The sequence below is a fragment of the Schistocerca cancellata genome, chromosome 9 (assembly GCF_023864275.1).
Source record: "Schistocerca cancellata isolate TAMUIC-IGC-003103 chromosome 9, iqSchCanc2.1, whole genome shotgun sequence".
Taxonomy (NCBI): domain Eukaryota; kingdom Metazoa; phylum Arthropoda; class Insecta; order Orthoptera; family Acrididae; genus Schistocerca; species Schistocerca cancellata.
The window spans coordinates 521,218,254-521,240,634 of NC_064634.1; the positions used below are offsets into that span (position 1 = coordinate 521,218,254).

The window sequence follows — 22,381 nt, forward strand, 5'->3', positions numbered from 1 at the left end:
CTTGTCCCTGGTGTTCAGCGGAGGGCCTGTGCGGGGTGTGGCAGTGTCGTGCTGGAGGGCGCCACTGGTAGCGATGTGGGCTTCCTCGCCTCGCCTCGCCTCACACCAGGTGTCTGCGTAGTTTGCAGTGCATTCGCACCATTCCTATCCCTGTCCCTGTCCCCGTCCCGACTTGTCCCGACTTTGCTCGACTGCCGCTCGCTGCCGCTCGGGTCGTGGTCCATATGACAGCGCAAGCACGACAAACGTCTGCGGGACGAGACGAGACGAGACGAGACGAGACGAGACGACTAAGGAATAAATTCGTGGTTACAAATCAAATTTGGAACTCTACACTCCTACACAACAATAGGCGGTGACGTATTTCAGAAATCACCTGCCGATTCGTACTGTTTTGTCGTTTTCAAAGTCTTCTTGGCAAACTTGGTTAGCACATTCTCCCTCAAACTGAGTTAATTACTGCATTTTCGTACCATTACAGTAGTTTAAAAGGCTTAAGGAAGCATCTTTGTCACAACAGAAAGGTAGTTTGAAAACTGGGCTGGCGACATAACAAAAAAAAGAGGAAGGGAGCCAACAGCACCCGGGTTTCCCAGGCGGTCACCCATCCAAGTACTAGCCGGGCCCGATGATGCTTAACTTCAGTGATCGGACGAGAACCGGTGTATTCATCATGGTATGGCCGTTGGCGCTCATCTAATGTAGGAGCACGGCAGAATTCGCGTTCGGCTTTTCTCCCAACACACAAAATGTTAGTTTTCGGCTGCATTTGACGAAAGCGCTTCCTTCCGCAACCGCCAGTTCCTCGAGGACGGCGCGGGGAGGCGCGCCCGGCGTCCCAGCAGAGCGACGGCCGAATTAGCGGGCGCACCGCCGCGTGTGTGAGACGCACTGCTGCTCGTTGCACCCCCTGTCATTCGCTGGGCGCGTGCAGCCTTCGACACTAGCGGAGGACGCATCTTGTCCCTGGTGTTCAGCGGAGGGCCTGTGCGGGGTGTGGCAGTGTCGTGCTGGAGGGCGCCACTGGTAGCGATGTGGGCTTCCTCGCCTCGCCTCGCCTCACACCAGGTGTCTGCGTAGTTTGCAGTGCATTCGCACCATTCCTATTCCTGTCCCTGTCCCCGTCCCGACTTGTCCCGACTTTGCTCGACTGCCGCTCGCTGCCGCTCGGGTCGTGGTCCATATGACAGCGCAAGCACGACAAACGTCTGCGGGACGAGACGAGACGAGACGAGACGAGACGACTAAGGAATAAATTCGTGGTTACAAATCAAATTTGGAACTCTACACTCCTACACAACAATAGGCGGTGACGTATTTCAAAAATCACCTGCCGATTCGTACTGTTTTGTCGTTTTCAAAGTCTTCTTGGCAAACTTGGTTAGCACATTCTCCCTCAAACTGAGTTAATTACTGCATTTTCGTACCATTACAGTAGTTTAAAAGGCTTAAGGAAGCATCTTTGTCACAACAGAAAGGTAGTTTGAAAACTGGGCTGGCGACATAACAAAAAAAAGAAGAAGGGAGCCAACAGCACCCGGGTTTCCCAGGCGGTCACCCATCCAAGTACTAGCCGGGCCCGATGATGCTTAACTTCAGTGATCGGACGAGAACCGGTGTATTCATCATGGTATGGCCGTTGGCGCTCATCTAATGTAGGAGCACGGCAGAATTCGCGTTCGGCTTTTCTCCCAACACACAAAATGTTAGTTTTCGGCTGCATTTGACGAAAGCGCTTCCTTCCGCAACCGCCAGTTCCTCGAGGACGGCGCGGGGAGGCGCGCCCGGCGTCCCAGCAGAGCGACGGCCGAATTAGCGGGCGCACCGCCGCGTGTGTGAGACGCACTGCTGCTCGTTGCACCCCCTGTCATTCGCTGGGCGCGTGCAGCCTTCGACACTAGCGGAGGACGCATCTTGTCCCTGGTGTTCAGCGGAGGGCCTGTGCGGGGTGTGGCAGTGTCGTGCTGGAGGGCGCCACTGGTAGCGATGTGGGCTTCCTCGCCTCGCCTCGCCTCGCCTCACACCAGGTGTCTGCGTAGTTTGCAGTGCATTCGCACCATTCCTATCCCTGTCCCTGTCCCCGTCCCGACTTGTCCCGACTTTGCTCGACTGCCGCTCGCTGCCGCTCGGGTCGTGGTCCATATGACAGCGCAAGCACGACAAACGTCTGCGGGACGAGACGAGACGAGACGAGACGAGACGACTAAGGAATAAATTCGTGGTTACAAATCAAATTTGGAACTCTACACTCCTACACAACAATAGGCGGTGACGTATTTCAGAAATCACCTGCCGATTCGTACTGTTTTGTCGTTTTCAAAGTCTTCTTGGCAAACTTGGTTAGCACATTCTCCCTCAAACTGAGTTAATTACTGCATTTTCGTACCATTACAGTAGTTTAAAAGGCTTAAGGAAGCATCTTTGTCACAACAGAAAGGTAGTTTGAAAACTGGGCTGGCGACATAACAAAAAAAAGAGGAAGGGAGCCAACAGCACCCGGGTTTCCCAGGCGGTCACCCATCCAAGTACTAGCCGGGCCCGATGATGCTTAACTTCAGTGATCGGACGAGAACCGGTGTATTCATCATGGTATGGCCGTTGGCGCTCATCTAATGTAGGAGCACGGCAGAATTCGCGTTCGGCTTTTCTCCCAACACACAAAATGTTAGTTTTCGGCTGCATTTGACGAAAGCGCTTCCTTCCGCAACCGCCAGTTCCTCGAGGACGGCGCGGGGAGGCGCGCCCGGCGTCCCAGCAGAGCGACGGCCGAATTAGCGGGCGCACCGCCGCGTGTGTGAGACGCACTGCTGCTCGTTGCACCCCCTGTCATTCGCTGGGCGCGTGCAGCCTTCGACACTAGCGGAGGACGCATCTTGTCCCTGGTGTTCAGCGGAGGGCCTGTGCGGGGTGTGGCAGTGTCGTGCTGGAGGGCGCCACTGGTAGCGATGTGGGCTTCCTCGCCTCGCCTCGCCTCACACCAGGTGTCTGCGTAGTTTGCAGTGCATTCGCACCATTCCTATCCCTGTCCCTGTCCCCGTCCCGACTTGTCCCGACTTTGCTCGACTGCCGCTCGCTGCCGCTCGGGTCGTGGTCCATATGACAGCGCAAGCACGACAAACGTCTGCGGGACGAGACGAGACGAGACGAGACGAGACGAGACGACTAAGGAATAAATTCGTGGTTACAAATCAAATTTGGAACTCTACACTCCTACACAACAATAGGCGGTGACGTATTTCAGAAATCACCTGCCGATTCGTACTGTTTTGTCGTTTTCAAAGTCTTCTTGGCAAACTTGGTTAGCACATTCTCCCTCAAACTGAGTTAATTACTGCATTTTCGTACCATTACAGTAGTTTAAAAGGCTTAAGGAAGCATCTTTGTCACAACAGAAAGGTAGTTTGAAAACTGGGCTGGCGACATAACAAAAAAAAGAGGAAGGGAGCCAACAGCACCCGGGTTTCCCAGGCGGTCACCCATCCAAGTACTAGCCGGGCCCGATGATGCTTAACTTCAGTGATCGGACGAGAACCGGTGTATTCATCATGGTATGGCCGTTGGCGCTCATCTAATGTAGGAGCACGGCAGAATTCGCGTTCGGCTTTTCTCCCAACACACAAAATGTTAGTTTTCGGCTGCATTTGACGAAAGCGCTTCCTTCCGCAACCGCCAGTTCCTCGAGGACGGCGCGGGGAGGCGCGCCCGGCGTCCCAGCAGAGCGACGGCCGAATTATCGGGCGCACCGCCGCGTGTGTGAGACGCACTGCTGCTCGTTGCACCCCCTGTCATTCGCTGGGCGCGTGCAGCCTTCGACACTAGCGGAGGACGCATCTTGTCCCTGGTGTTCAGCGGAGGGCCTGTGCGGGGTGTGGCAGTGTCGTGCTGGAGGGCGCCACTGGTAGCGATGTGGGCTTCCTCGCCTCGCCTCGCCTCACACCAGGTGTCTGCGTAGTTTGCAGTGCATTCGCACCATTCCTATCCCTGTCCCTGTCCCCGTCCCGACTTGTCCCGACTTTGCTCGACTGCCGCTCGCTGCCGCTCGGGTCGTGGTCCATATGACAGCGCAAGCACGACAAACGTCTGCGGGACGAGACGAGACGAGACGAGACGAGACGACTAAGGAATAAATTCGTGGTTACAAATCAAATTTGGAACTCTACACTCCTACACAACAATAGGCGGTGACGTATTTCAGAAATCACCTGCCGATTCGTACTGTTTTGTCGTTTTCAAAGTCTTCTTGGCAAACTTGGTTAGCACATTCTCCCTCAAACTGAGTTAATTACTGCATTTTCGTACCATTACAGTAGTTTAAAAGGCTTAAGGAAGCATCTTTGTCACAACAGAAAGGTAGTTTGAAAACTGGGCTGGCGACATAACAAAAAAAAGAGGAAGGGAGCCAACAGCACCCGGGTTTCCCAGGCGGTCACCCATCCAAGTACTAGCCGGGCCCGATGATGCTTAACTTCAGTGATCGGACGAGAACCGGTGTATTCATCATGGTATGGCCGTTGGCGCTCATCTAATGTAGGAGCACGGCAGAATTCGCGTTCGGCTTTTCTCCCAACACACAAAATGTTAGTTTTCGGCTGCATTTGACGAAAGCGCTTCCTTCCGCAACCGCCAGTTCCTCGAGGACGGCGCGGGGAGGCGCGCCCGGCGTCCCAGCAGAGCGACGGCCGAATTAGCGGGCGCACCGCCGCGTGTGTGAGACGCACTGCTGCTCGTTGCACCCCCTGTCATTCGCTGGGCGCGTGCAGCCTTCGACACTAGCGGAGGACGCATCTTGTCCCTGGTGTTCAGCGGAGGGCCTGTGCGGGGTGTGGCAGTGTCGTGCTGGAGGGCGCCACTGGTAGCGATGTGGGCTTCCTCGCCTCGCCTCGCCTCACACCAGGTGTCTGCGTAGTTTGCAGTGCATTCGCACCATTCCTATCCCTGTCCCTGTCCCCGTCCCGACTTGTCCCGACTTTGCTCGACTGCCGCTCGCTGCCGCTCGGGTCGTGGTCCATATGACAGCGCAAGCACGACAAACGTCTGCGGGACGAGACGAGACGAGACGAGACGAGACGACTAAGGAATAAATTCGTGGTTACAAATCAAATTTGGAACTCTACACTCCTACACAACAATAGGCGGTGACGTATTTCAGAAATCACCTGCCGATTCGTACTGTTTTGTCGTTTTCAAAGTCTTCTTGGCAAACTTGGTTAGCACATTCTCCCTCAAACTGAGTTAATTACTGCATTTTCGTACCATTACAGTAGTTTAAAAGGCTTAAGGAAGCATCTTTGTCACAACAGAAAGGTAGTTTGAAAACTGGGCTGGCGACATAACAAAAAAAAGAGGAAGGGAGCCAACAGCACCCGGGTTTCCCAGGCGGTCACCCATCCAAGTACTAGCCGGGCCCGATGATGCTTAACTTCAGTGATCGGACGAGAACCGGTGTATTCATCATGGTATGGCCGTTGGCGCTCATCTAATGTAGGAGCACGGCAGAATTCGCGTTCGGCTTTTCTCCCAACACACAAAATGTTAGTTTTCGGCTGCATTTGACGAAAGCGCTTCCTTCCGCAACCGCCAGTTCCTCGAGGACGGCGCGGGGAGGCGCGCCCGGCGTCCCAGCAGAGCGACGGCCGAATTAGCGGGCGCACCGCCGCGTGTGTGAGACGCACTGCTGCTCGTTGCACCCCCTGTCATTCGCTGGGCGCGTGCAGCCTTCGACACTAGCGGAGGACGCATCTTGTCCCTGGTGTTCAGCGGAGGGCCTGTGCGGGGTGTGGCAGTGTCGTGCTGGAGGGCGCCACTGGTAGCGATGTGGGCTTCCTCGCCTCGCCTCGCCTCACACCAGGTGTCTGCGTAGTTTGCAGTGCATTCGCACCATTCCTATCCCTGTCCCTGTCCCCGTCCCGACTTGTCCCGACTTTGCTCGACTGCCGCTCGCTGCCGCTCGGGTCGTGGTCCATATGACAGCGCAAGCACGACAAACGTCTGCGGGACGAGACGAGACGAGACGAGACGAGACGAGACGACTAAGGAATAAATTCGTGGTTACAAATCAAATTTGGAACTCTACACTCCTACACAACAATAGGCGGTGACGTATTTCAGAAATCACCTGCCGATTCGTACTGTTTTGTCGTTTTCAAAGTCTTCTTGGCAAACTTGGTTAGCACATTCTCCCTCAAACTGAGTTAATTACTGCATTTTCGTACCATTACAGTAGTTTAAAAGGCTTAAGGAAGCATCTTTGTCACAACAGAAAGGTAGTTTGAAAACTGGGCTGGCGACATAACAAAAAAAAGAGGAAGGGAGCCAACAGCACCCGGGTTTCCCAGGCGGTCACCCATCCAAGTACTAGCCGGGCCCGATGATGCTTAACTTCAGTGATCGGACGAGAACCGGTGTATTCATCATGGTATGGCCGTTGGCGCTCATCTAATGTAGGAGCACGGCAGAATTCGCGTTCGGCTTTTCTCCCAACACACAAAATGTTAGTTTTCGGCTGCATTTGACGAAAGCGCTTCCTTCCGCAACCGCCAGTTCCTCGAGGACGGCGCGGGGAGGCGCGCCCGGCGTCCCAGCAGAGCGACGGCCGAATTAGCGGGCGCACCGCCGCGTGTGTGAGACGCACTGCTGCTCGTTGCACCCCCTGTCATTCGCTGGGCGCGTGCAGCCTTCGACACTAGCGGAGGACGCATCTTGTCCCTGGTGTTCAGCGGAGGGCCTGTGCGGGGTGTGGCAGTGTCGTGCTGGAGGGCGCCACTGGTAGCGATGTGGGCTTCCTCGCCTCGCCTCGCCTCACACCAGGTGTCTGCGTAGTTTGCAGTGCATTCGCACCATTCCTATCCCTGTCCCTGTCCCCGTCCCGACTTGTCCCGACTTTGCTCGACTGCCGCTCGCTGCCGCTCGGGTCGTGGTCCATATGACAGCGCAAGCACGACAAACGTCTGCGGGACGAGACGAGACGAGACGAGACGAGACGAGACGACTAAGGAATAAATTCGTGGTTACAAATCAAATTTGGAACTCTACACTCCTACACAACAATAGGCGGTGACGTATTTCAGAAATCACCTGCCGATTCGTACTGTTTTGTCGTTTTCAAAGTCTTCTTGGCAAACTTGGTTAGCACATTCTCCCTCAAACTGAGTTAATTACTGCATTTTCGTACCATTACAGTAGTTTAAAAGGCTTAAGGAAGCATCTTTGTCACAACAGAAAGGTAGTTTGAAAACTGGGCTGGCGACATAACAAAAAAAAGAGGAAGGGAGCCAACAGCACCCGGGTTTCCCAGGCGGTCACCCATCCAAGTACTAGCCGGGCCCGATGATGCTTAACTTCAGTGATCGGACGAGAACCGGTGTATTCATCATGGTATGGCCGTTGGCGCTCATCTAATGTAGGAGCACGGCAGAATTCGCGTTCGGCTTTTCTCCCAACACACAAAATGTTAGTTTTCGGCTGCATTTGACGAAAGCGCTTCCTTCCGCAACCGCCAGTTCCTCGAGGACGGCGCGGGGAGGCGCGCCCGGCGTCCCAGCAGAGCGACGGCCGAATTAGCGGGCGCACCGCCGCGTGTGTGAGACGCACTGCTGCTCGTTGCACCCCCTGTCATTCGCTGGGCGCGGTCAGCCTTCGACACTAGCGGAGGACGCATCTTGTCCCTGGTGTTCAGCGGAGGGCCTGTGCGGGGTGTGGCAGTGTCGTGCTGGAGGGCGCCACTGGTAGCGATGTGGGCTTCCTCGCCTCGCCTCGCCTCACACCAGGTGTCTGCGTAGTTTGCAGTGCATTCGCACCATTCCTATCCCTGTCCCTGTCCCCGTCCCGACTTGTCCCGACTTTGCTCGACTGCCGCTCGCTGCCGCTCGGGTCGTGGTCCATATGACAGCGCAAGCACGACAAACGTCTGCGGGACGAGACGAGACGAGACGAGACGACTAAGGAATAAATTCGTGGTTACAAATCAAATTTGGAACTCTACACTCCTACACAACAATAGGCGGTGACGTATTTCAAAAATCACCTGCCGATTCGTACTGTTTTGTCGTTTTCAAAGTCTTCTTGGCAAACTTGGTTAGCACATTCTCCCTCAAACTGAGTTAATTACTGCATTTTCGTACCATTACAGTAGTTTAAAAGGCTTAAGGAAGCATCTTTGTCACAATAGAAAGGTAGTTTGAAAATTGGGCTGGCGACATAACAAAAAAAAAAAAAAGGAAGGGAGCCAACAGCACCCGGGTTTCCCAGGCGGTCACCCATCCAAGTACTAGCCGGGCCCGATGATGCTTAACTTCGGTGATCGGACGAGAACCGGTGTATTCATCATGGTATGGCCGTTGGCGCTCGTCTAATGTAGGAGCACGGCAGAATTCGCGTTCGGCTTTTCTCCCAACACACAAAATGTTAGTTTTCGGCCGCATTTGACGAAAGCGCTTCCTTCCGCAACCGCCAGTTCCTCCAGGACGGCGCGGGGAGGCGCGCCCGGCGTCCCAGCAGAGCGACGGCCGAATTAGCGGGCGCACCGCCGCGTGTGTGAGACGCACTGCTGCTCGTTGCACCCCCTGTCATTCGCTGGGCGCGTGCAGCCTTCGACACTAGCGGAGGACGCATCTTGTCCCTGGTGTTCAGCGGAGGGCCTGTGCGGGGTGTGGCAGTGTCGTGCTGGAGGGCGCCACTGGTAGCGATGTGGGCTTCCTCGCCTCGCCTCGCCTCACACCAGGTGTCTGCGTAGTTTGCAGTGCATTCGCACCATTCCTATCCCTGTCCCTGTCCCCGTCCCGACTTGTCCCGACTTTGCTCGACTGCCGCTCGCTGCCGCTCTGGTCGTGGTCCATATGACAGCGCAAGCACGACAAACGTCTGCGGGACGAGACGAGACGAGACGAGACGAGACGAGACGACTAAGGAATAAATTCGTGGTTACAAATCAAATTTGGAACTCTACACTCCTACACAACAATAGGCGGTGACGTATTTCAGAAATCACCTGCCGATTCGTACTGTTTTGTCGTTTTCAAAGTCTTCTTGGCAAACTTGGTTAGCACATTCTCCCTCAAACTGAGTTAATTACTGCATTTTCGTACCATTACAGTAGTTTAAAAGGCTTAAGGAAGCATCTTTGTCACAACAGAAAGGTAGTTTGAAAACTGGGCTGGCGACATAACAAAAAAAAGAGGAAGGGAGCCAACAGCACCCGGGTTTCCCAGGCGGTCACCCATCCAAGTACTAGCCGGGCCCGATGATGCTTAACTTCAGTGATCGGACGAGAACCGGTGTATTCATCATGGTATGGCCGTTGGCGCTCATCTAATGTAGGAGCACGGCAGAATTCGCGTTCGGCTTTTCTCCCAACACACAAAATGTTAGTTTTCGGCTGCATTTGACGAAAGCGCTTCCTTCCGCAACCGCCAGTTCCTCGAGGACGGCGCGGGGAGGCGCGCCCGGCGTCCCAGCAGAGCGACGGCCGAATTAGCGGGCGCACCGCCGCGTGTGTGAGACGCACTGCTGCTCGTTGCACCCCCTGTCATTCGCTGGGCGCGTGCAGCCTTCGACACTAGCGGAGGACGCATCTTGTCCCTGGTGTTCAGCGGAGGGCCTGTGCGGGGTGTGGCAGTGTCGTGCTGGAGGGCGCCACTGGTAGCGATGTGGGCTTCCTCGCCTCGCCTCGCCTCACACCAGGTGTCTGCGTAGTTTGCAGTGCATTCGCACCATTCCTATCCCTGTCCCTGTCCCCGTCCCGACTTGTCCCGACTTTGCTCGACTGCCGCTCGCTGCCGCTCGGGTCGTGGTCCATATGACAGCGCAAGCACGACAAACGTCTGCGGGACGAGACGAGACGAGACGAGACGAGACGAGACGACTAAGGAATAAATTCGTGGTTACAAATCAAATTTGGAACTCTACACTCCTACACAACAATAGGCGGTGACGTATTTCAGAAATCACCTGCCGATTCGTACTGTTTTGTCGTTTTCAAAGTCTTCTTGGCAAACTTGGTTAGCACATTCTCCCTCAAACTGAGTTAATTACTGCATTTTCGTACCATTACAGTAGTTTAAAAGGCTTAAGGAAGCATCTTTGTCACAACAGAAAGGTAGTTTGAAAACTGGGCTGGCGACATAACAAAAAAAAGAGGAAGGGAGCCAACAGCACCCGGGTTTCCCAGGCGGTCACCCATCCAAGTACTAGCCGGGCCCGATGATGCTTAACTTCAGTGATCGGACGAGAACCGGTGTATTCATCATGGTATGGCCGTTGGCGCTCATCTAATGTAGGAGCACGGCAGAATTCGCGTTCGGCTTTTCTCCCAACACACAAAATGTTAGTTTTCGGCTGCATTTGACGAAAGCGCTTCCTTCCGCAACCGCCAGTTCCTCGAGGACGGCGCGGGGAGGCGCGCCCGGCGTCCCAGCAGAGCGACGGCCGAATTAGCGGGCGCACCGCCGCGTGTGTGAGACGCACTGCTGCTCGTTGCACCCCCTGTCATTCGCTGGGCGCGGTCAGCCTTCGACACTAGCGGAGGACGCATCTTGTCCCTGGTGTTCAGCGGAGGGCCTGTGCGGGGTGTGGCAGTGTCGTGCTGGAGGGCGCCACTGGTAGCGATGTGGGCTTCCTCGCCTCGCCTCGCCTCACACCAGGTGTCTGCGTAGTTTGCAGTGCATTCGCACCATTCCTATCCCTGTCCCTGTCCCCGTCCCGACTTGTCCCGACTTTGCTCGACTGCCGCTCGCTGCCGCTCGGGTCGTGGTCCATATGACAGCGCAAGCACGACAAACGTCTGCGGGACGAGACGAGACGAGACGAGACGACTAAGGAATAAATTCGTGGTTACAAATCAAATTTGGAACTCTACACTCCTACACAACAATAGGCGGTGACGTATTTCAAAAATCACCTGCCGATTCGTACTGTTTTGTCGTTTTCAAAGTCTTCTTGGCAAACTTGGTTAGCACATTCTCCCTCAAACTGAGTTAATTACTGCATTTTCGTACCATTACAGTAGTTTAAAAGGCTTAAGGAAGCATCTTTGTCACAATAGAAAGGTAGTTTGAAAATTGGGCTGGCGACATAACAAAAAAAAAAAAAAGGAAGGGAGCCAACAGCACCCGGGTTTCCCAGGCGGTCACCCATCCAAGTACTAGCCGGGCCCGATGATGCTTAACTTCGGTGATCGGACGAGAACCGGTGTATTCATCATGGTATGGCCGTTGGCGCTCGTCTAATGTAGGAGCACGGCAGAATTCGCGTTCGGCTTTTCTCCCAACACACAAAATGTTAGTTTTCGGCCGCATTTGACGAAAGCGCTTCCTTCCGCAACCGCCAGTTCCTCCAGGACGGCGCGGGGAGGCGCGCCCGGCGTCCCAGCAGAGCGACGGCCGAATTAGCGGGCGCACCGCCGCGTGTGTGAGACGCACTGCTGCTCGTTGCACCCCCTGTCATTCGCTGGGCGCGTGCAGCCTTCGACACTAGCGGAGGACGCATCTTGTCCCTGGTGTTCAGCGGAGGGCCTGTGCGGGGTGTGGCAGTGTCGTGCTGGAGGGCGCCACTGGTAGCGATGTGGGCTTCCTCGCCTCGCCTCGCCTCACACCAGGTGTCTGCGTAGTTTGCAGTGCATTCGCACCATTCCTATCCCTGTCCCTGTCCCCGTCCCGACTTGTCCCGACTTTGCTCGACTGCCGCTCGCTGCCGCTCTGGTCGTGGTCCATATGACAGCGCAAGCACGACAAACGTCTGCGGGACGAGACGAGACGAGACGAGACGAGACGAGACGACTAAGGAATAAATTCGTGGTTACAAATCAAATTTGGAACTCTACACTCCTACACAACAATAGGCGGTGACGTATTTCAGAAATCACCTGCCGATTCGTACTGTTTTGTCGTTTTCAAAGTCTTCTTGGCAAACTTGGTTAGCACATTCTCCCTCAAACTGAGTTAATTACTGCATTTTCGTACCATTACAGTAGTTTAAAAGGCTTAAGGAAGCATCTTTGTCACAACAGAAAGGTAGTTTGAAAACTGGGCTGGCGACATAACAAAAAAAAGAGGAAGGGAGCCAACAGCACCCGGGTTTCCCAGGCGGTCACCCATCCAAGTACTAGCCGGGCCCGATGATGCTTAACTTCAGTGATCGGACGAGAACCGGTGTATTCATCATGGTATGGCCGTTGGCGCTCATCTAATGTAGGAGCACGGCAGAATTCGCGTTCGGCTTTTCTCCCAACACACAAAATGTTAGTTTTCGGCTGCATTTGACGAAAGCGCTTCCTTCCGCAACCGCCAGTTCCTCGAGGACGGCGCGGGGAGGCGCGCCCGGCGTCCCAGCAGAGCGACGGCCGAATTAGCGGGCGCACCGCCGCGTGTGTGAGACGCACTGCTGCTCGTTGCACCCCCTGTCATTCGCTGGGCGCGTGCAGCCTTCGACACTAGCGGAGGACGCATCTTGTCCCTGGTGTTCAGCGGAGGGCCTGTGCGGGGTGTGGCAGTGTCGTGCTGGAGGGCGCCACTGGTAGCGATGTGGGCTTCCTCGCCTCGCCTCGCCTCACACCAGGTGTCTGCGTAGTTTGCAGTGCATTCGCACCATTCCTATCCCTGTCCCTGTCCCCGTCCCGACTTGTCCCGACTTTGCTCGACTGCCGCTCGCTGCCGCTCGGGTCGTGGTCCATATGACAGCGCAAGCACGACAAACGTCTGCGGGACGAGACGAGACGAGACGAGACGAGACGAGACGACTAAGGAATAAATTCGTGGTTACAAATCAAATTTGGAACTCTACACTCCTACACAACAATAGGCGGTGACGTATTTCAGAAATCACCTGCCGATTCGTACTGTTTTGTCGTTTTCAAAGTCTTCTTGGCAAACTTGGTTAGCACATTCTCCCTCAAACTGAGTTAATTACTGCATTTTCGTACCATTACAGTAGTTTAAAAGGCTTAAGGAAGCATCTTTGTCACAACAGAAAGGTAGTTTGAAAACTGGGCTGGCGACATAACAAAAAAAAGAGGAAGGGAGCCAACAGCACCCGGGTTTCCCAGGCGGTCACCCATCCAAGTACTAGCCGGGCCCGATGATGCTTAACTTCAGTGATCGGACGAGAACCGGTGTATTCATCATGGTATGGCCGTTGGCGCTCATCTAATGTAGGAGCACGGCAGAATTCGCGTTCGGCTTTTCTCCCAACACACAAAATGTTAGTTTTCGGCTGCATTTGACGAAAGCGCTTCCTTCCGCAACCGCCAGTTCCTCGAGGACGGCGCGGGGAGGCGCGCCCGGCGTCCCAGCAGAGCGACGGCCGAATTAGCGGGCGCACCGCCGCGTGTGTGAGACGCACTGCTGCTCGTTGCACCCCCTGTCATTCGCTGGGCGCGTGCAGCCTTCGACACTAGCGGAGGACGCATCTTGTCCCTGGTGTTCAGCGGAGGGCCTGTGCGGGGTGTGGCAGTGTCGTGCTGGAGGGCGCCACTGGTAGCGATGTGGGCTTCCTCGCCTCGCCTCGCCTCACACCAGGTGTCTGCGTAGTTTGCAGTGCATTCGCACCATTCCTATCCCTGTCCCTGTCCCCGTCCCGACTTGTCCCGACTTTGCTCGACTGCCGCTCGCTGCCGCTCGGGTCGTGGTCCATATGACAGCGCAAGCACGACAAACGTCTGCGGGACGAGACGAGACGAGACGAGACGAGACGAGACGACTAAGGAATAAATTCGTGGTTACAAATCAAATTTGGAACTCTACACTCCTACACAACAATAGGCGGTGACGTATTTCAGAAATCACCTGCCGATTCGTACTGTTTTGTCGTTTTCAAAGTCTTCTTGGCAAACTTGGTTAGCACATTCTCCCTCAAACTGAGTTAATTACTGCATTTTCGTACCATTACAGTAGTTTAAAAGGCTTAAGGAAGCATCTTTGTCACAACAGAAAGGTAGTTTGAAAACTGGGCTGGCGACATAACAAAAAAAAGAGGAAGGGAGCCAACAGCACCCGGGTTTCCCAGGCGGTCACCCATCCAAGTACTAGCCGGGCCCGATGATGCTTAACTTCAGTGATCGGACGAGAACCGGTGTATTCATCATGGTATGGCCGTTGGCGCTCATCTAATGTAGGAGCACGGCAGAATTCGCGTTCGGCTTTTCTCCCAACACACAAAATGTTAGTTTTCGGCTGCATTTGACGAAAGCGCTTCCTTCCGCAACCGCCAGTTCCTCGAGGACGGCGCGGGGAGGCGCGCCCGGCGTCCCAGCAGAGCGACGGCCGAATTAGCGGGCGCACCGCCGCGTGTGTGAGACGCACTGCTGCTCGTTGCACCCCCTGTCATTCGCTGGGCGCGTGCAGCCTTCGACACTAGCGGAGGACGCATCTTGTCCCTGGTGTTCAGCGGAGGGCCTGTGCGGGGTGTGGCAGTGTCGTGCTGGAGGGCGCCACTGGTAGCGATGTGGGCTTCCTCGCCTCGCCTCGCCTCACACCAGGTGTCTGCGTAGTTTGCAGTGCATTCGCACCATTCCTATCCCTGTCCCTGTCCCCGTCCCGACTTGTCCCGACTTTGCTCGACTGCCGCTCGCTGCCGCTCGGGTCGTGGTCCATATGACAGCGCAAGCACGACAAACGTCTGCGGGACGAGACGAGACGCGACGAGACGAGACGAGACGACTAAGGAATAAATTCGTGGTTACAAATCAAATTTGGAACTCTACACTCCTACACAACAATAGGCGGTGACGTATTTCAAAAATCACCTGCCGATTCGTACTGTTTTGTCGTTTTCAAAGTCTTCTTGGCAAACTTGGTTAGCACATTCTCCCTCAAACTGAGTTAATTACTGCATTTTCGTACCATTACAGTAGTTTAAAAGGCTTAAGGAAGCATCTTTGTCACAACAGAAAGGTAGTTTGAAAACTGGGCTGGCGACATAACAAAAAAAAGAGGAAGGGAGCCAACAGCACCCGGGTTTCCCAGGCGGTCACCCATCCAAGTACTAGCCGGGCCCGATGATGCTTAACTTCAGTGATCGGACGAGAACCGGTGTATTCATCATGGTATGGCCGTTGGCGCTCATCTAATGTAGGAGCACGGCAGAATTCGCGTTCGGCTTTTCTCCCAACACACAAAATGTTAGTTTTCGGCTGCATTTGACGAAAGCGCTTCCTTCCGCAACCGCCAGTTCCTCGAGGACGGCGCGGGGAGGCGCGCCCGGCGTCCCAGCAGAGCGACGGCCGAATTAGCGGGCGCACCGCCGCGTGTGTGAGACGCACTGCTGCTCGTTGCACCCCCTGTCATTCGCTGGGCGCGTGCAGCCTTCGACACTAGCGGAGGACGCATCTTGTCCCTGGTGTTCAGCGGAGGGCCTGTGCGGGGTGTGGCAGTGTCGTGCTGGAGGGCGCCACTGGTAGCGATGTGGGCTTCCTCGCCTCGCCTCGCCTCACACCAGGTGTCTGCGTAGTTTGCAGTGCATTCGCACCATTCCTATCCCTGTCCCTGTCCCCGTCCCGACTTGTCCCGACTTTGCTCGACTGCCGCTCGCTGCCGCTCGGGTCGTGGTCCATATGACAGCGCAAGCACGACAAACGTCTGCGGGACGAGACGAGACGAGACGAGACGAGACGACTAAGGAATAAATTCGTGGTTACAAATCAAATTTGGAACTCTACACTCCTACACAACAATAGGCGGTGACGTATTTCAGAAATCACCTGCCGATTCGTACTGTTTTGTCGTTTTCAAAGTCTTCTTGGCAAACTTGGTTAGCACATTCTCCCTCAAACTGAGTTAATTACTGCATTTTCGTACCATTACAGTAGTTTAAAAGGCTTAAGGAAGCATCTTTGTCACAACAGAAAGGTAGTTTGAAAACTGGGCTGGCGACATAACAAAAAAAAGAGGAAGGGAGCCAACAGCACCCGGGTTTCCCAGGCGGTCACCCATCCAAGTACTAGCCGGGCCCGATGATGCTTAACTTCAGTGATCGGACGAGAACCGGTGTATTCATCATGGTATGGCCGTTGGCGCTCATCTAATGTAGGAGCACGGCAGAATTCGCGTTCGGCTTTTCTCCCAACACACAAAATGTTAGTTTTCGGCTGCATTTGACGAAAGCGCTTCCTTCCGCAACCGCCAGTTCCTCGAGGACGGCGCGGGGAGGCGCGCCCGGCGTCCCAGCAGAGCGACGGCCGAATTAGCGGGCGCACCGCCGCGTGTGTGAGACGCACTGCTGCTCGTTGCACCCCCTGTCATTCGCTGGGCGCGTGCAGCCTTCGACACTAGCGGAGGACGCATCTTGTCCCTGGTGTTCAGCGGAGGGCCTGTGCGGGGTGTGGCAGTGTCGTGCTGGAGGGCGCCACTGGTAGCGATGTGGGCTTCCTCGCCTCGCCTCGCCTCACACCAGGTGTCTGCGTAGTTTGCAGTGCATTCGCACCATTCCTATCCCTGTCCCTGTCCCCGTCCCGACTTGTCCCGACTTTGCTCGACTGCCGCTCGCTGCCGCTCGGGTCGTGGTCCATATGACAGCGCAAGCACGACAAACGTCTGCGGGACGAGACGAGACGAGACGAGACGACTAAGGAATAAATTCGTGGTTACAAATCAAATTTGGAACTCTACACTCCTACACAACAATAGGCGGTGACGTATTTCAAAAATCACCTGCCGATTCGTACTGTTTTGTCGTTTTCAAAGTCTTCTTGGCAAACTTGGTTAGCACATTCTCCCTCAAACTGAGTTAATTACTGCATTTTCGTACCATTACAGTAGTTTAAAAGGCTTAAGGAAGCATCTTTGTCACAATAGAAAGGTAGTTTGAAAATTGGGCTGGCGACATAACAAAAAAAAAAAAAAGGAAGGGAGCCAACAGCACCCGGGTTTCCCAGGCGGTCACCCATCCAAGTACTAGCCGGGCCCGATGATGCTTAACTTCGGTGATCGGACGAGAACCGGTGTATTCATCATGGTATGGCCGTTGGCGCTCGTCTAATGTAGGAGCACGGCAGAATTCGCGTTCGGCTTTTCTCCCAACACACAAAATGTTAGTTTTCGGCCGCATTTGACGAAAGCGCTTCCTTCCGCAACCGCCAGTTCCTCCAGGACGGCGCGGGGAGGCGCGCCCGGCGTCCCAGCAGAGCGACGGCCGAATTAGCGGGCGCACCGCCGCGTGTGTGAGACGCACTGCTGCTCGTTGCACCCCCTGTCATTCGCTGGGCGCGTGCAGCCTTCGACACTAGCGGAGGACGCATCTTGTCCCTGGTGTTCAGCGGAGGGCCTGTGCGGGGTGTGGCAGTGTCGTGCTGGAGGGCGCCACTGGTAGCGATGTGGGCTTCCTCGCCTCGCCTCGCCTCACACCAGGTGTCTGCGTAGTTTGCAGTGCATTCGCACCATTCCTATCCCTGTCCCTGTCCCCGTCCCGACTTGTCCCGACTTTGCTCGACTGCCGCTCGCTGCCGCTCGGGTCGTGGTCCATATGACAGCGCAAGCACGACAAACGTCTGCGGGACGAGACGAGACGAGACGAGACGAGACGACTAAGGAATAAATTCGTGGTTACAAATCAAATTTGGAACTCTACACTCCTACACAACAATAGGCGGTGACGTATTTCAAAAATCACCTGTCGATTCGTACTGTTTTGTCGTTTTCAAAGTCTTCTTGGCAAACTTGGTTAGCACATTCTCCCTCAAACTGAGTTAATTACTGCATTTTCGTACCATTACAGTAGTTTAAAAGGCTTAAGGAAGCATCTTTGTCACAATAGAAAGGTAGTTTGAAAATTGGGCTGGCGACATAACAAAAAAAGAAAAAAAGGAAGGGAGCCAACAGCACCCGGGTTTCCCAGGCGGTCACCCATCCAAGTACTAGCCGGGCCCGATGATGCTTAACTTCGGTGATCGGACGAGAACCGGTGTATTCATCATGGTATGGCCGTTGGCGCTCGTCTAATGTAGGAGCACGGCAGAATTCGCGTTCGGCTTTTCTCCCAACACACAAAATGTTAGTTTTCGGCCGCATTTGACGAAAGCGCTTCCTTCCGCAACCGCCAGTTCCTCCAGGACGGCGCGGGGAGGCGCGCCCGGCGTCCCAGCAGAGCGACGGCCGAATTAGCGGGCGCACCGCCGCGTGTGTGAGACGCACTGCTGCTCGTTGCACCCCCTGTCATTCGCTGGGCGCGTGCAGCCTTCGGCACTAGCGGAGGACGCATCTTGTCCCTGGTGTTCAGCGGAGGGCCTGTGCGGGGTGTGGCAGTGTCGTGCTGGAGGGCGCCACTGGTAGCGATGTGGGCTTCCTCGCCTCGCCTCGCCTCACACCAGGTGTCTGCGTAGTTTGCAGTGCATTCGCACCATTCCTATCCCTGTCCCTGTCCCCGTCCCGACTTGTCCCGACTTTGCTCGACTGCCGCTCGCTGCCGCTCGGGTCGTGGTCCATATGACAGCGCAAGCACGACAAACGTCTGCGGGACGAGACGAGACGAGACGAGACGAGACGACTAAGGAATAAATTCGTGGTTACAAATCAAATTTGGAACTCTACACTCCTACACAACAATAGGCGGTGACGTATTTCAAAAATCACCTGCCGATTCGTACTGTTTTGTCGTTTTCAAAGTCTTCTTGGCAAACTTGGTTAGCACATTCTCCCTCAAACTGAGTTAATTACTGCATTTTCGTACCATTACAGTAGTTTAAAAGGCTTAAGGAAGCATCTTTGTCACAACAGAAAGGTAGTTTGAAAACTGGGCTGGCGACATAACAAAAAAAAGAGGAAGGGAGCCAACAGCACCCGGGTTTCCCAGGCGGTCACCCATCCAAGTACTAGCCGGGCCCGATGATGCTTAACTTCAGTGATCGGACGAGAACCGGTGTATTCATCATGGTATGGCCGTTGGCGCTCATCTAATGTAGGAGCACGGCAGAATTCGCGTTCGGCTTTTCTCCCAACACACAAAATGTTAGTTTTCGGCTGCATTTCACGAAAGCGCTTCCTTCCGCAACCGCCAGTTCCTCGAGGACGGCGCGGGGAGGCGCGCCCGGCGTCCCAGCAGAGCGACGGCCGAATTAGCGGGCGCACCGCCGCGTGTGTGAGACGCACTGCTGCTCGTTGCACCCCCTGTCATTCGCTGGGCGCGTGCAGCCTTCGACACTAGCGGAGGACGCATCTTGTCCCTGGTGTTCAGCGGAGGGCCTGTGCGGGGTGTGGCAGTGTCGTGCTGGAGGGCGCCACTGGTAGCGATGTGGGCTTCCTCGCCTCGCCTCGCCTCGCCTCACACCAGGTGTCTGCGTAGTTTGCAGTGCATTCGCACCATTCCTATCCCTGTCCCTGTCCCCGTCCCGACTTGTCCCGACTTTGCTCGACTGCCGCTCGCTGCCGCTCGGGTCGTGGTCCATATGACAGCGCAAGCACGACAAACGTCTGCGGGACGAGACGAGACGAGACGAGACGAGACGAGACGACTAAGGAATAAATTCGTGGTTACAAATCAAATTTGGAACTCTACACTCCTACACAACAATAGGCGGTGACGTATTTCAAAAATCACCTGCCGATTCGTACTGTTTTGTCGTTTTCAAAGTCTTCTTGGCAAACTTGGTTAGCACATTCTCCCTCAAACTGAGTTAATTACTGCATTTTCGTACCATTACAGTAGTTTAAAAGGCTTAAGGAAGGATCTTTGTCACAATAGAAAGGTAGTTTGAAAATCGGGCTGGCGACATAACAAAAAAAAAAAAAAAGGAAGGGAGCCAACAGCACCCGGGTTTCCCAGGCGGTCACCCATCCAAGTACTAGCCGGGCCCGATGATGCTTAACTTCGGTGATCGGACGAGAACCGGTGTATTCATCATGGTATGGCCGTTGGCGCTCGTCTAATGTAGGAGCACGGCAGAATTCGCGTTCGGCTTTTCTCCCAACACACAAAATGTTAGTTTTCGGCCGCATTTGACGAAAGCGCTTCCTTCCGCAACCGCCAGTTCCTCGAGGACGGCGCGGGGAGGCGCGCCCGGCGTCCCAGCAGAGCGACGGCCGAATTAGCGGGCGCACCGCCGCGTGTGTGAGACGCACTGCTGCTCGTTGCACCCCCTGTCATTCGCTGGGCGCGTGCAGCCTTCGACACTAGCGGAGGACGCATCTTGTCCCTGGTGTTCAGCGGAGGGCCTGTGCGGGGTGTGGCAGTGTCGTGCTGGAGGGCGCCACTGGTAGCGATGTGGGCTTCCTCGCCTCGCCTCGCCTCACACCAGGTGTCTGCGTAGTTTGCAGTGCATTCGCACCATTCCTATCCCTGTCCCTGTCCCCGTCCCGACTTGTCCCGACTTTGCTCGACTGCCGCTCGCTGCCGCTCTGGTCGTGGTCCATATGACAGCGCAAGCACGACAAACGTCTGCGGGACGAGACGAGACGAGACGAGACGAGACGAGACGACTAAGGAATAAATTCGTGGTTACAAATCAAATTTGGAACTCTACACTCCTACACAACAATAGGCGGTGACGTATTTCAGAAATCACCTGCCGATTCGTACTGTTTTGTCGTTTTCAAAGTCTTCTTGGCAAACTTGGTTAGCACATTCTCCCTCAAACTGAGTTAATTACTGCATTTTCGTACCATTACAGTAGTTTAAAAGGCTTAAGGAAGCATCTTTGTCACAACAGAAAGGTAGTTTGAAAACTGGGCTGGCGACATAACAAAAAAAAGAGGAAGGGAGCCAACAGCACCCGGGTTTCCCAGGCGGTCACCCATCCAAGTACTAGCCGGGCCCGATGATGCTTAACTTCAGTGATCGGACGAGAACCGGTGTATTCATCATGGTATGGCCGTTGGCGCTCATCTAATGTAGGAGCACGGCAGAATTCGCGTTCGGCTTTTCTCCCAACACACAAAATGTTAGTTTTCGGCTGCATTTGACGAAAGCGCTTCCTTCCGCAACCGCCAGTTCCTCGAGGACGGCGCGGGGAGGCGCGCCCGGCGTCCCAGCAGAGCGACGGCCGAATTAGCGGGCGCACCGCCGCGTGTGTGAGACGCACTGCTGCTCGTTGCACCCCCTGTCATTCGCTGGGCGCGTGCAGCCTTCGACACTAGCGGAGGACGCATCTTGTCCCTGGTGTTCAGCGGAGGGCCTGTGCGGGGTGTGGCAGTGTCGTGCTGGAGGGCGCCACTGGTAGCGATGTGGGCTTCCTCGCCTCGCCTCGCCTCACACCAGGTGTCTGCGTAGTTTGCAGTGCATTCGCACCATTCCTATCCCTGTCCCTGTCCCCGTCCCGACTTGTCCCGACTTTGCTCGACTGCCGCTCGCTGCCGCTCGGGTCGTGGTCCATATGACAGCGCAAGCACGACAAACGTCTGCGGGACGAGACGAGACGAGACGAGACGAGACGAGACGACTAAGGAATAAATTCGTGGTTACAAATCAAATTTGGAACTCTACACTCCTACACAACAATAGGCGGTGACGTATTTCAGAAATCACCTGCCGATTCGTACTGTTTTGTCGTTTTCAAAGTCTTCTTGGCAAACTTGGTTAGCACATTCTCCCTCAAACTGAGTTAATTACTGCATTTTCGTACCATTACAGTAGTTTAAAAGGCTTAAGGAAGCATCTTTGTCACAACAGAAAGGTAGTTTGAAAACTGGGCTGGCGACATAACAAAAAAAAGAGGAAGGGAGCCAACAGCACCCGGGTTTCCCAGGCGGTCACCCATCCAAGTACTAGCCGGGCCCGATGATGCTTAACTTCAGTGATCGGACGAGAACCGGTGTATTCATCATGGTATGGCCGTTGGCGCTCATCTAATGTAGGAGCACGGCAGAATTCGCGTTCGGCTTTTCTCCCAACACACAAAATGTTAGTTTTCGGCTGCATTTGACGAAAGCGCTTCCTTCCGCAACCGCCAGTTCCTCGAGGACGGCGCGGGGAGGCGCGCCCGGCGTCCCAGCAGAGCGACGGCCGAATTAGCGGGCGCACCGCCGCGTGTGTGAGACGCACTGCTGCTCGTTGCACCCCCTGTCATTCGCTGGGCGCGTGCAGCCTTCGACACTAGCGGAGGACGCATCTTGTCCCTGGTGTTCAGCGGAGGGCCTGTGCGGGGTGTGGCAGTGTCGTGCTGGAGGGCGCCACTGGTAGCGATGTGGGCTTCCTCGCCTCGCCTCGCCTCACACCAGGTGTCTGCGTAGTTTGCAGTGCATTCGCACCATTCCTATCCCTGTCCCTGTCCCCGTCCCGACTTGTCCCGACTTTGCTCGACTGCCGCTCGCTGCCGCTCGGGTCGTGGTCCATATGACAGCGCAAGCACGACAAACGTCTGCGGGACGAGACGAGACGAGACGAGACGAGACGAGACGACTAAGGAATAAATTCGTGGTTACAAATCAAATTTGGAACTCTACACTCCTACACAACAATAGGCGGT

The 22,381-nt window shown here is 55.0% G+C and overlaps 23 non-coding genes across 23 annotated transcripts; all 23 read right to left on the reverse strand.

Moving 5' to 3' along the window:
- Positions 1-571: 571 nt before the first annotated feature.
- On the reverse strand, positions 572-690 carry LOC126103042 (5S ribosomal RNA). The gene has a single exon (XR_007523286.1). It is a non-coding gene; the product is annotated as a 5S ribosomal RNA (ribosomal RNA).
- An 835-nt stretch (positions 691-1,525) lies between these two features.
- Positions 1,526-1,644, reverse strand: LOC126103043 (5S ribosomal RNA). Its single transcript, XR_007523287.1, has one exon. It is a non-coding gene; the product is annotated as a 5S ribosomal RNA (ribosomal RNA).
- Positions 1,645-2,484: 840 nt separating this feature from the next.
- LOC126103044 (5S ribosomal RNA) lies at positions 2,485-2,603 on the reverse strand. Its single transcript, XR_007523288.1, has one exon. It is a non-coding gene; the product is annotated as a 5S ribosomal RNA (ribosomal RNA).
- Positions 2,604-3,443: 840 nt separating this feature from the next.
- Positions 3,444-3,562, reverse strand: LOC126103045 (5S ribosomal RNA). Its single transcript, XR_007523289.1, has one exon. It is a non-coding gene; the product is annotated as a 5S ribosomal RNA (ribosomal RNA).
- Positions 3,563-4,397: 835 nt separating this feature from the next.
- On the reverse strand, positions 4,398-4,516 carry LOC126103046 (5S ribosomal RNA). Its single transcript, XR_007523290.1, has one exon. It is a non-coding gene; the product is annotated as a 5S ribosomal RNA (ribosomal RNA).
- An 835-nt stretch (positions 4,517-5,351) lies between these two features.
- On the reverse strand, positions 5,352-5,470 carry LOC126103048 (5S ribosomal RNA). Its single transcript, XR_007523292.1, has one exon. It is a non-coding gene; the product is annotated as a 5S ribosomal RNA (ribosomal RNA).
- An 840-nt stretch (positions 5,471-6,310) lies between these two features.
- Positions 6,311-6,429, reverse strand: LOC126103049 (5S ribosomal RNA). The gene has a single exon (XR_007523293.1). It is a non-coding gene; the product is annotated as a 5S ribosomal RNA (ribosomal RNA).
- Positions 6,430-7,269: 840 nt separating this feature from the next.
- LOC126103051 (5S ribosomal RNA) lies at positions 7,270-7,388 on the reverse strand. Its single transcript, XR_007523294.1, has one exon. It is a non-coding gene; the product is annotated as a 5S ribosomal RNA (ribosomal RNA).
- An 834-nt stretch (positions 7,389-8,222) lies between these two features.
- On the reverse strand, positions 8,223-8,341 carry LOC126102096 (5S ribosomal RNA). Its single transcript, XR_007522787.1, has one exon. It is a non-coding gene; the product is annotated as a 5S ribosomal RNA (ribosomal RNA).
- An 840-nt stretch (positions 8,342-9,181) lies between these two features.
- Positions 9,182-9,300, reverse strand: LOC126103052 (5S ribosomal RNA). The gene has a single exon (XR_007523295.1). It is a non-coding gene; the product is annotated as a 5S ribosomal RNA (ribosomal RNA).
- An 840-nt stretch (positions 9,301-10,140) lies between these two features.
- LOC126103053 (5S ribosomal RNA) lies at positions 10,141-10,259 on the reverse strand. The gene has a single exon (XR_007523296.1). It is a non-coding gene; the product is annotated as a 5S ribosomal RNA (ribosomal RNA).
- Positions 10,260-11,093: 834 nt separating this feature from the next.
- On the reverse strand, positions 11,094-11,212 carry LOC126102108 (5S ribosomal RNA). The gene has a single exon (XR_007522798.1). It is a non-coding gene; the product is annotated as a 5S ribosomal RNA (ribosomal RNA).
- Positions 11,213-12,052: 840 nt separating this feature from the next.
- LOC126101637 (5S ribosomal RNA) lies at positions 12,053-12,171 on the reverse strand. The gene has a single exon (XR_007522363.1). It is a non-coding gene; the product is annotated as a 5S ribosomal RNA (ribosomal RNA).
- Positions 12,172-13,011: 840 nt separating this feature from the next.
- Positions 13,012-13,130, reverse strand: LOC126101638 (5S ribosomal RNA). Its single transcript, XR_007522364.1, has one exon. It is a non-coding gene; the product is annotated as a 5S ribosomal RNA (ribosomal RNA).
- An 840-nt stretch (positions 13,131-13,970) lies between these two features.
- LOC126101639 (5S ribosomal RNA) lies at positions 13,971-14,089 on the reverse strand. The gene has a single exon (XR_007522365.1). It is a non-coding gene; the product is annotated as a 5S ribosomal RNA (ribosomal RNA).
- Positions 14,090-14,929: 840 nt separating this feature from the next.
- LOC126101640 (5S ribosomal RNA) lies at positions 14,930-15,048 on the reverse strand. The gene has a single exon (XR_007522366.1). It is a non-coding gene; the product is annotated as a 5S ribosomal RNA (ribosomal RNA).
- An 835-nt stretch (positions 15,049-15,883) lies between these two features.
- On the reverse strand, positions 15,884-16,002 carry LOC126101641 (5S ribosomal RNA). Its single transcript, XR_007522368.1, has one exon. It is a non-coding gene; the product is annotated as a 5S ribosomal RNA (ribosomal RNA).
- An 834-nt stretch (positions 16,003-16,836) lies between these two features.
- On the reverse strand, positions 16,837-16,955 carry LOC126102120 (5S ribosomal RNA). The gene has a single exon (XR_007522809.1). It is a non-coding gene; the product is annotated as a 5S ribosomal RNA (ribosomal RNA).
- Positions 16,956-17,795: 840 nt separating this feature from the next.
- LOC126102133 (5S ribosomal RNA) lies at positions 17,796-17,914 on the reverse strand. The gene has a single exon (XR_007522815.1). It is a non-coding gene; the product is annotated as a 5S ribosomal RNA (ribosomal RNA).
- An 835-nt stretch (positions 17,915-18,749) lies between these two features.
- On the reverse strand, positions 18,750-18,868 carry LOC126101643 (5S ribosomal RNA). Its single transcript, XR_007522370.1, has one exon. It is a non-coding gene; the product is annotated as a 5S ribosomal RNA (ribosomal RNA).
- Positions 18,869-19,718: 850 nt separating this feature from the next.
- Positions 19,719-19,837, reverse strand: LOC126102145 (5S ribosomal RNA). Its single transcript, XR_007522816.1, has one exon. It is a non-coding gene; the product is annotated as a 5S ribosomal RNA (ribosomal RNA).
- Positions 19,838-20,677: 840 nt separating this feature from the next.
- LOC126101644 (5S ribosomal RNA) lies at positions 20,678-20,796 on the reverse strand. The gene has a single exon (XR_007522371.1). It is a non-coding gene; the product is annotated as a 5S ribosomal RNA (ribosomal RNA).
- An 840-nt stretch (positions 20,797-21,636) lies between these two features.
- On the reverse strand, positions 21,637-21,755 carry LOC126101645 (5S ribosomal RNA). Its single transcript, XR_007522372.1, has one exon. It is a non-coding gene; the product is annotated as a 5S ribosomal RNA (ribosomal RNA).
- Positions 21,756-22,381: the final 626 nt, after the last annotated feature.